This window comes from Pinus tabuliformis, chromosome 1_1, assembly GCF_031772625.1.
Source record: "Pinus tabuliformis cultivar Carrire ecotype Pingquan chromosome 1_1, CPIR1, whole genome shotgun sequence".
Taxonomy (NCBI): domain Eukaryota; kingdom Viridiplantae; phylum Streptophyta; class Pinopsida; order Pinales; family Pinaceae; genus Pinus; species Pinus tabuliformis.
Genome location: NC_142297.1, coordinates 162,067,865 through 162,077,798, shown reverse-complemented (window position 1 = coordinate 162,077,798; position 9,934 = coordinate 162,067,865). Strand labels below are relative to the sequence as shown.

Below are 9,934 nucleotides of genomic sequence, written 5' to 3'. Positions count from 1 at the left end.
ATTTCACTACAACTACTAGGTTAAACATTCTAAGGGGTCTTTGATATTCTAAATTCCATATTCACTGTCTCCTCTGCATTGTAATTTGTCGACGAATGAAAACATTCTTTGAGTGCAAATATAGGATTGTTTTAATGCAATCGATGCATTGCTATAGGATGCCCCAGTTTTGCAAGAGGAAACATACCCAACCAACAATCGTTTTATGCATCCTATATGTGTTTTGAGGGATGAAGGTGGTGAAGGGCACTTATATAAATGTGAACAAGTTTTTCCCATCCTCAAGTACCTTCAATGGATTAATTCATGCAACAAATAGGAAAATATGGAGTTTATTGTAACTCATTAAGACATAAATTTATGTACTCACATATTGTGAAAATGTAGAAAAATAACCAAATATATGATGATTTAAGTAAGTTAAGTGCACAAAAAAAGTACTAACTATACTCAAGAACTATTATCTAAATTAAACACTATTGTCTCATTGAAAGGAGATTGCATGAATGATTGATAAACTAACTAACTGCAAAAAATAAAATAACAAAAAGGATGAGTTGAACTTTAAATGAAAAGAGTATCACTGAGCTAGATGCATAAAAAAACTTGGGAGGAAACTCATTCACTCACCGTGCAAAGGTAATATTTTCAGAGATGAGATTTGCAGAAATGCATGACTAAACTAAATGCATGGAAAGAAAAAATACATCTTTGTCCTCCTTCAATGGTAATTGTCTAATCATTCAGAGAATTGGATGGTGTACCCATAAGCCATTATGCAAAATCACAATCATGTCCCTTCTTATAATCCCGCATTCATAGCAATTGTCCTTTCCATGCTTCAAACCCAAGTTATAAGCCCTGTCAAAAATTGTTTACCTAGGGTACCGAGTGATTGGGCCACCTTTCCTGCTTATCTCTTTATGGATAAGATCCTTACATTCATGGATGACAATGGTATCATACTAGATTCTATTCATTGAAACTATAACATACACCGCTACTCCACAACGTTGTTTAGATTCCCTTGCTAACTACTAGACTATGATCTCTCACCCCATCCATCATTATAATATTATATTATTTATATAATAATTTATAATATTTTTAGATTAAGATATAAGAAAACCTAAAATCTATCATTTAATTCATAAATTAAAGGAACCACGGCTAAAACATACTCCATAAATATAAACTCAATTGTAATTATTTTATGTAAATACAAGGATACTATTAAATTTTGTTATAATGTCACAAGTTTTCAAGCATAGATATAGCTATCATATTTAATTTCAAATGAATGATATATCATTTTTAGTACCACTTAAATAGGTTTAATGGTTTAAGTACGTTCTCTCCTCTTAACCCCATCACACGTTTAACTTTATAGTAAGTACACCTAAACTGTATAATGTTCATGGTATTTAAAATAATAATTTGATATGATTACTAAAATAAAATAATAACAATTTGATATAAACTAAAGATATAATTTAAAAGTTTATAAATTCAAATCGATTATATTATAGATATATATAAAACATCACATACATACGCACGTAGGAGTATATACAAGATTAAATTCTCCAGAAGCGTCGCTATTATACTCTTCATGCTCATCAGATGAATGAGGAAAACTACGCTTGTAATGCTTCTTGGCAGAGTGAAAAATAAATACAAAACCTTTAAAATATGTATTCATAGCAAAGCTTACATACTGAATTTGGAAGACACGCTTTGGTTTAAAAAAGATTTAGTTCCTTTGGCGAGAGCCTTTTTTTGGACGTGCTGAACAATTAGGTGCGATCTACAAAGCATCTTTACTTTTTATTAATATAAAGATTTCATAATAAATTGATAACACAATTACGATAACATAATAAGAAAATGAGCATTTGTACATGGCGGTCTCATAACCAGTTGAGTCTCGACTTCACTCTTTTAGATGCTTCCAGCTTCACTTCCAGGAGTTGTCGAAACGGAATGAGGATGGACGAACTAAAATAATAATTAAGAAAAAAAAAATAAAAAATCAAAGAACCAAAAAACACTCGAAACTTCATACAATAAAATAGTTAATAATAGTAATAATTAAAATTGTAATATGGCAACACTTGCATTGAAATTTTGTCTCACATTTTTACTGAGCAAATCATTCTCTTCGCTTAATATTCGTTCCTACAATTTTATCAAAATTAAAACCAAAGTTACAATGAACCTACTTTGTTAAGTGAAAATTTATATGACCAGGTTATATGATATTAGAGGCAGAAACATTGTTCATAGAAAATCAAATTCTTACCAATATCAAACAAATGCACAACCATTGAGATTTCGAAATGAAAATTAAAATTTAGGATGTAGCGATAACATAATCTAGCACAAGTCGTATTTATGGCATCTACTGGAAGTGTTTCATATAAAAGAAAATAAGCTTTACATAGAATACCCTAATAAAAAAATATGGAAACCCAATGACATAAAACAAAATAGCACATTAATAACACTAGCGAATAACACAAAACCTTATGTAAACGATATACAAAACCTTAATATAAAACATCACAAATAGTATGAAAATTGTTTTGTTTCAAGGTTTATGATTGTTTTAAAGTGGTTTGAATGCACTTCTTCCATGCTTCCATCAAGGTGTTCGCTCGACTCTCAACTTTTGAGTATTCCACCCCTATCACACGTATTGTCGCTCACAACAACCTAGTCAGAGAAACCACTTCGGATAATCAAGCGGATGCCTTACATTAGAGACCGGTAATTTCATGATTAATAATTAGCAGGACTGCGTCGTGTTATCAGTCAGTTGTTAGAAGAATGATTACTTAAATTGTGATCTGCTAACAGAAAACACTCGGTCCTCTTGTTTAATAAATACACACAGTATAATTGTGTTCGATAGGAAGTTTGTGAACCTCTGAAGGTGCCATCGTATAGATTGACAAATTAATGGAGACGTGTTTTTCTAGAATGCAAGTTATGGAAAAATAAAAAATGAAAAATACAACTTCTTTTCAAATAAAATTCAAACATTTTGCATATTAGATATCAGTAAGATTCGCCAAACTTTCTCCACATTAACAAAAAAAAATCCCTCACGAGAATACTGAATAATGTACACAAAAGTGAAGCATTTCAAGTCTGAGCGCTCATTAGAGTTGTATCTAAGCAGTAGGTGATCACTAAAGTGAAGTGTTTCAACTCTGAGCGATCATAACATTTGTATCTAAGTAATCGCTGATCCGCGATAGAAGAAAAAATATACCCTCGTTGAAGCATAGATTCTTTTGTTTTTGTGTTCAAGAAAGAGCAAGAACAGAGATGGTTCATGCATAGCACAAACGAATGGTTGAACCTCAACCAAAATAAATTGCTCAGTGCTATGACCATGATCAAGCAAACAATGCAAAATCAAAAGGTTTTTGTAACACTCCAGTCTTTCTAGATAATGTGTGCCCAGGCAATGCAATATACAACACAAACAGGGAAACCTATTATCACCACAAATGTTCAGCTTGATACCCGAATCCAAGTCACTCCAAAGAACAACATAAAAATGGCTATGCCACAATGGAATTTGAAAGAATTGACGAGGAATGGTGACAAAACCCGAATCTATTAGAATATGAGAAAAAATATGGATCTAACTGAATTTAGAAATATCAAGCAGCCAATCCAACGAACCATTAAACACATGGATTTATCTTTGCACGGTTCTGAAGAACGGTTCTACCCACGAGGTTACAAACAAAATTTAATCACAATATGGCTCCAACTTCAGTGTCATAAACCCAGAAATTTATTTATTTATTTATTTACGTTTGTAAATATATTCATTTTACATACTCCAATGCTATTTAATTTGCATCCTATCCACGTATGCATAATCCCATATACTTATGAAGTTGGTAATCTTAGTATTAAATTAGGCAGGCTCTGCTGACAGTGCGATTTCAATCTACACCGTCGTTTGGTATGGGAAATTGGGTTATGGATCTTTGGCCGTCGGCTAGCCGCCTTGATTTTTGTTAAATTGAAATGTTAATTTAATACCTGCACTACCCGTTGTACGTGGCATGTGCAGTCCTGACCAGCTCGGCTACTGCCTCGGGATCCCCTTGGGATCAACGGTGTTGGAGCTGGCTTGGCGATCCAACGGCTGTAGATGGCTTGAACCTTGTTCACATCACTTGGTCTCAATTTGGAATTTCATTCTTCCGCCATTTCGCTTGGTCCGCTGCTTGGTTGCTGCTCTCGTTCATGGTCCTGTTTCACTCTTCGAACCAGGCTTCTGTGGTGATAGTGGAAGGTGCTCAGAACGCCATACCTTTGTCTTCGCTCTCCGAATCTGGTCACTGGTAAGTCTTTAACTGTATAAACTGTGTATACCAATTTCTTTACGCAACAATGGTTGAACCTGCCTCATGCATTCAGAGTTCTTTGTTTTTGTTGGTCCTGAGACTACTTCAGATATCTAACCTATTTTCCGTGGTCTCATGCAGGATCCTCTCGACTCTGTCTTCGAGCTTGGTTCCGAATGGAAACACAGTTCTCCAGAAATGGAATTAACTCCAAATTCCGCCAGGTATGAGGGTTTCCACCCTAGTTATGGTCTTTTAGTTATTGCTCCATTAATTCTCTTGCGAGAGGGACCTTATTCCTGAGATTGCTACTGTTTATGCAATGTAGAGTTCGGGTTTTTAGCTCGCCCGTCGAGACTTTGTTACTCATGTATTATATATATATATATATATTTTAAGTAAAGAAATTTAGCTTCGAGGGTTTTTACCTCTGAAGCCTTTTGAGCCGCACTGGCCTATTTGTAAATACCTTAAGCTGTCTTACAGCATGTCCATTTTCTTGTGTTTATGTTTCATTATAAGTGCTGGAAGTCATATGCTAATGGAATCTGGTTTATTGAGTCATTTTGTAAATCCTTTACATTTGGAAAGTCTTCTTCGTTGGTTATAATTTCCGTAGGGTTTATGTTGTTTCCAACGAGATTATCATGTATTTTGTTTACCTACTACAACTCTTCAGCTTGCTATACCACAGAGTTCCATGCGGTGCCAATATATGTATATATATATTAATGTTCCACGTTTATTGTTTTCTTGGTCTCTTCAGTTTATTATTGCACAGAAATTACATGCAATGTTTCCAAATTAATACTGTCTTTCGACTCGCTCATTTGTTATAATTCTTCTTGCTACGCATTTTAGCAGAGGGGTATTTATAATTTTTTTTTTTTGTTTAATTTGGTCAATGAATTCGGCAGTAAAGCCATTGTTAATTCTTGTTTGTAACCCGACTGGACAGTATAGCCACTAGTCGGATACTTGTTTGGCGATTAACTGAATTATCTCTAATGAGGGTTTGAGAAATGACACGTTAATTTGGGGGTTTTGAGTTATCAGATGGAATTTAGGAAGCCCTTTCACCCGGAGGACTGGGTCGACCATCAATACGGGTCTTCCTTCTATCATTTAGATGTAATTCAATTTCTGTTGTAGCAAGCTTTTAAATCTAGACTGAAAACCCTACACCCAGGGTTCTGGGCACATGTGTTTGTAATTCCTCTCTCGCAGAAAGCAAATTTAGCTAGCTACTGTAGGGTTAAACAGTGCTGTTCTTTTAGGGCTTTTCCCCTGTTCACTACTACTGTTCTTTTCTTAAAAAGAATTCAGATTAGGACCAAAACTTGTTGCTTCTGAATTTGTCATACCAGAACCATTCTCGTGGGAGTCGGTTTGTTGCCAAACTGATTGCACTTCATCATATGCCAGAGCATTAGGCGCGCTAAGCTTACAAAGTCTCATTAATTAAGTCTTTTATTTCTCATAAACTTTTCCTACATCACTACCCCAGCAAGACCCTTGTTTTTTTTTCCAGGAAAAAGGTTTGTCTTTAGTTGCCTGTTTTTTTCCTTCCCTATTGCACAATTCCACACTTCCTCTACAGTGCTCTGCTCATATCAAATTAGAATAAAGAGGTGGTTTTATATGTATAAATTTTGTTTCCATTAACTGTACATTTTTTTGTTAAGATGACCCCTACAATATTCTTTTTTTCTCAGAAAATAACATGGGCACCTAGTAAGAGTCACTTTCACAGTTGACTCAGGTTTTAGATAATATATCACAATAGTGCAAACATTTAATATAGTTTACTTCATTAATATTTTTAAATGCTTTCTAAGTGGTTCAACCCACTTACCTGTGCCACTGTAACTTGCAAACACTTGAGAAGCCGAGATTACCTCTGTTCATTTGCTTCCAATCTGCCACTCGTCCATGAGATTCATCTTTTGGGACCAGAATCTCCCCCCTAGCTCTCTTGCAGGACCACTGTCCGCAGCAAGATGCTCACACTTAGTGCTTGGCTATCTGGTCATCACCAGACTTGGCCATTTTCTCTTTCTTCTTCTTTTTTTTTTTTTGCCTATCCCAACAACACAGACCTTTTCCCCCTTTCCCTCTTTTCCTCTGGAAGCCCTTCCAGTTAGGGAAAACAATTAGGGTTGGAATCACAACAACTGTCTTGCCTCCAACTTCCTCATTGAGAAGTTGCCAGCTCTTAAAGAAACATTTCATATTTTTTTTTATAAGAAAATATTATTAAATTCAAACAGATAATAATATCAATTCAGTTTTTCATTTACCACAGTAAAGTCAAATATTTATATTTATCCTGGGGCATTACATTCAGCGAGTTTACGAACAGTCTGTACAATAATATATTGGCCTCTTAAAATGTGTCACTTACAGTTTCAAATTATGGAATATGATCAACTACTTGTAACTAAATTTAATTCATGTCTTCTTCCAAAACTTAGTCAAGAAATAGATAGGCACAATAATAAGACCGTGAACTTGCAAATGTAAGGCAACAAAATATACACCTTGCCAACGGGGGTTAAATGAGAAGGGGCTATATATGCCCACTATTGGATAAATGACCCACCAAAATCCAACTGTGGGTATATAAAGCCCGAGCTCATGCAATTCCCAATAGTGGGCTACTTATTTTCAGCGCAAATGTAAGGCCAAGAATCCTGCTTTCCATCGAGCCTTGGCAAACCCATTGGGCTGGACCCTGTTAAAGAGATATAGAATATCCACACTCTTATGACCAAACTCTGGATGATGTGGTCCAATGGTTAGGCGGGACGGTTTGGTCTCACAAGTCTTCTCCAACCATGAGCAGGACTATTTATATATGGAAGCTCCTTCGACATCATTTCTTCAGTTGAAATAAAAAACCAAAAATCTAAACCATTCCCAAACTTACCAAAAAAATCCATGCAAAGTGTATCCATTCTCGGAGACACTACCTCCAACCCACACCTACATCTACAACTCTCATACCGGATAAACAAGAAAATTCCATACAATCAATGAAGCATGATATGCAAGGGAATTTAACTCTAAACCCAACATTTCCTAATAAAATTAGTTCTCATATCAGGTGAAAATAAAATTGCACATAGAGAAACATTGCCTATACACAGGTATCAAATTTAAAGAGAAGCTCAATAGGTATCAAATTTAAATAGAGAAGCTCTTTTAATCCTTGAGAATATAAGCAAAAAAAAATCTCTTTGCGTCCACCCTCCTAGCTTGCCTTGAATCTCCAAATGAAGACCATCCTAAATGGTACCATCTAGACTAGGTACAAACAATAAGAACTACGGTACTCGATGCTTGTAGAGAAAGTTATGATGATTTTCCATAGGTGACATGTTTGATATTGAATTTTGGAGAATTCAAAAACCCTAATTTCTTGAGACCATATCTTTGAAGATATAGTGAACCAAGATTTGAACATTTTACAAAATGTTAAACAGGATTTCAGCTCCATGTGGGCGAAATTTCAGCTTATGAAGCCTCATGCAAAAAAATGTATAGCGAAAATTCCAAGATGATGTGTTTGAAGCAGCGAAACCCTAGAATCCAAATCTCTGATTTGAAATGTTACACGACCAAATCACAAAATAAAAGAAAACATAGATACATGAATTAAAAAATAACATATTCCATGGGGTAACCTCCTTTACATAACATAAATGAGCATTTATTGGATCATACAAATGAGATGACCAACTTGGTATATAGGAGTCTAAGGGGTCACAATATAATCAAACCTACATAAAAAGAATAATGTAAGGGAACAACAATAACAATAGTTGGCTTCTATGGATCAAAGTGATAACAATAAATGGGATATTCTAACAATAACAATAAGGGGATCACATTAGCCTTATAGGGACCTACCATTTGTTGTTTGAATTTAATTGGTTTTTCTTGATATTTTTGATGAAAATTTTGTAGAGCTCATAGAAGAGGGTGACGCGCAAGGGATTTGAATCAATAGAATAAAAAAAAAGAAAAAAAGAAAAAAGAAACTTTGCAGCTCCAAGATTGATGGATATAAATTTCTTTCAATAACTCTCCATTTTGGAATTTTTGTTTGTAAATTATAAATAAGAATTTGGAGAATCGAGATGAGTTCCAATTCTTCTAGAGAAGGGTTCCAATTCTCTCCAAATAGGGGTCTTTTTGCACTAATATAGGGGACTAAATTTTGTAGATAATTAGCTAGTTTGAACCATATACAAAGTGATGTATTACAACTCCAAAGTTTCATGTTATCATGAAACTTCTTGAGAAATTATAAGCTCAAGAAACTTTGATCGGATCTACAATTTTTGTACACTATTGTCGAAGTTAAACACTGATTATTAGATTCAATTTATCTTAATTTTGAGGCAATTTTTGATCCAAATAAGTATATGTTTCTTGAGTTTTACACTATTGTAAATTCATTTAATTATATGCTTGTTTAAATCATTAGAAAGCTATCTTTTCATGATCGATCAAATTGAAATCAAAGTTGATTAATGAATTCAAATAGATTGACATGTTATGATTGTTAACTATTTTGCAAATTGATAACAAGTGTGTCTTCATATTAAATCATGATTGTTTTATGAGAAATATTCCTTAATGTATTCATGTCATTAATTTTGAATTCATTTCATTTTAATTTGTTCATGTGAAATGAACATTTGGCAACTACTTATGAGATGGTTGTATGTGAATATTTGTGTGAATAAGTGATAGGTCCAAGAACTATTTCCTTGGCTTGTTAGCTTCTATTTTTTATTCCAAATTCAAGCTAGTCCAAATTTCCTTTTACCTTGCTCTTGATTGAGAGGGGGGTTAATCCTTGTTTCAATCAGGATATGTTTAGGATTTATTTTCTATTGCTTGTGTCCTAGAATAGATTTGCATTTGGAATCAATTTATTTCATTTTAGAAGACTCCTTACACAGCAGAGAATACTAGTGTGGTTTGGTTGAGCCCTTATTTCAGCTTAAGGGTTGCTTTCTTGTAAAGAGTTGTGTAAGAGGGTAAATTCAATATCTCTCTTCTTTTTGATAGCTAATTAGAAATATCACAAGTAAACAGGGTGAGTGAGGGGGTAAATAACCCATTAGAACGAGTTGGAACCACCAATCCAAACAGAAAATAGCTTAGTTGGGGCTATGACCTTGTGGTCTCGCAAATGTTTATTTTGGTCATTTTCTGGCCATCAACAAAACTATATGACACAAAATCTTAGACTACATTGCACTTGTACATGTGTAATTTAGTTTTGGTTTGGCTCGTGGTGTCAACACTTATTAATTTTTGGTGGGTTTTGATAGTTCAATTGTCATCATGTTTGTTTCTTGATTTTCATTTGGTAGTCACAAACTCTTGTTTCATCATAGGCACACCCATTGTGAGACCATAAGGTTACCCACATTAATCCTCCTTTTACATTGACCACTGTCACATTAATCTAGCATTTATAAAAGCATGCACGTCAACACAACATGGATTTTGAATCACATCATTCAAATTCATAAGTAGGATAC

General features: G+C 34.3%; 1 pseudogene; it reads right to left on the bottom strand.

Moving 5' to 3' along the window:
- Positions 1-1,866: 1,866 nt before the first annotated feature.
- The window catches only part of LOC149212083 (MADS-box protein SOC1-like), a 263,852-nt pseudogene continuing 255,784 nt past the window's right edge, over positions 1,867-9,934 (bottom strand).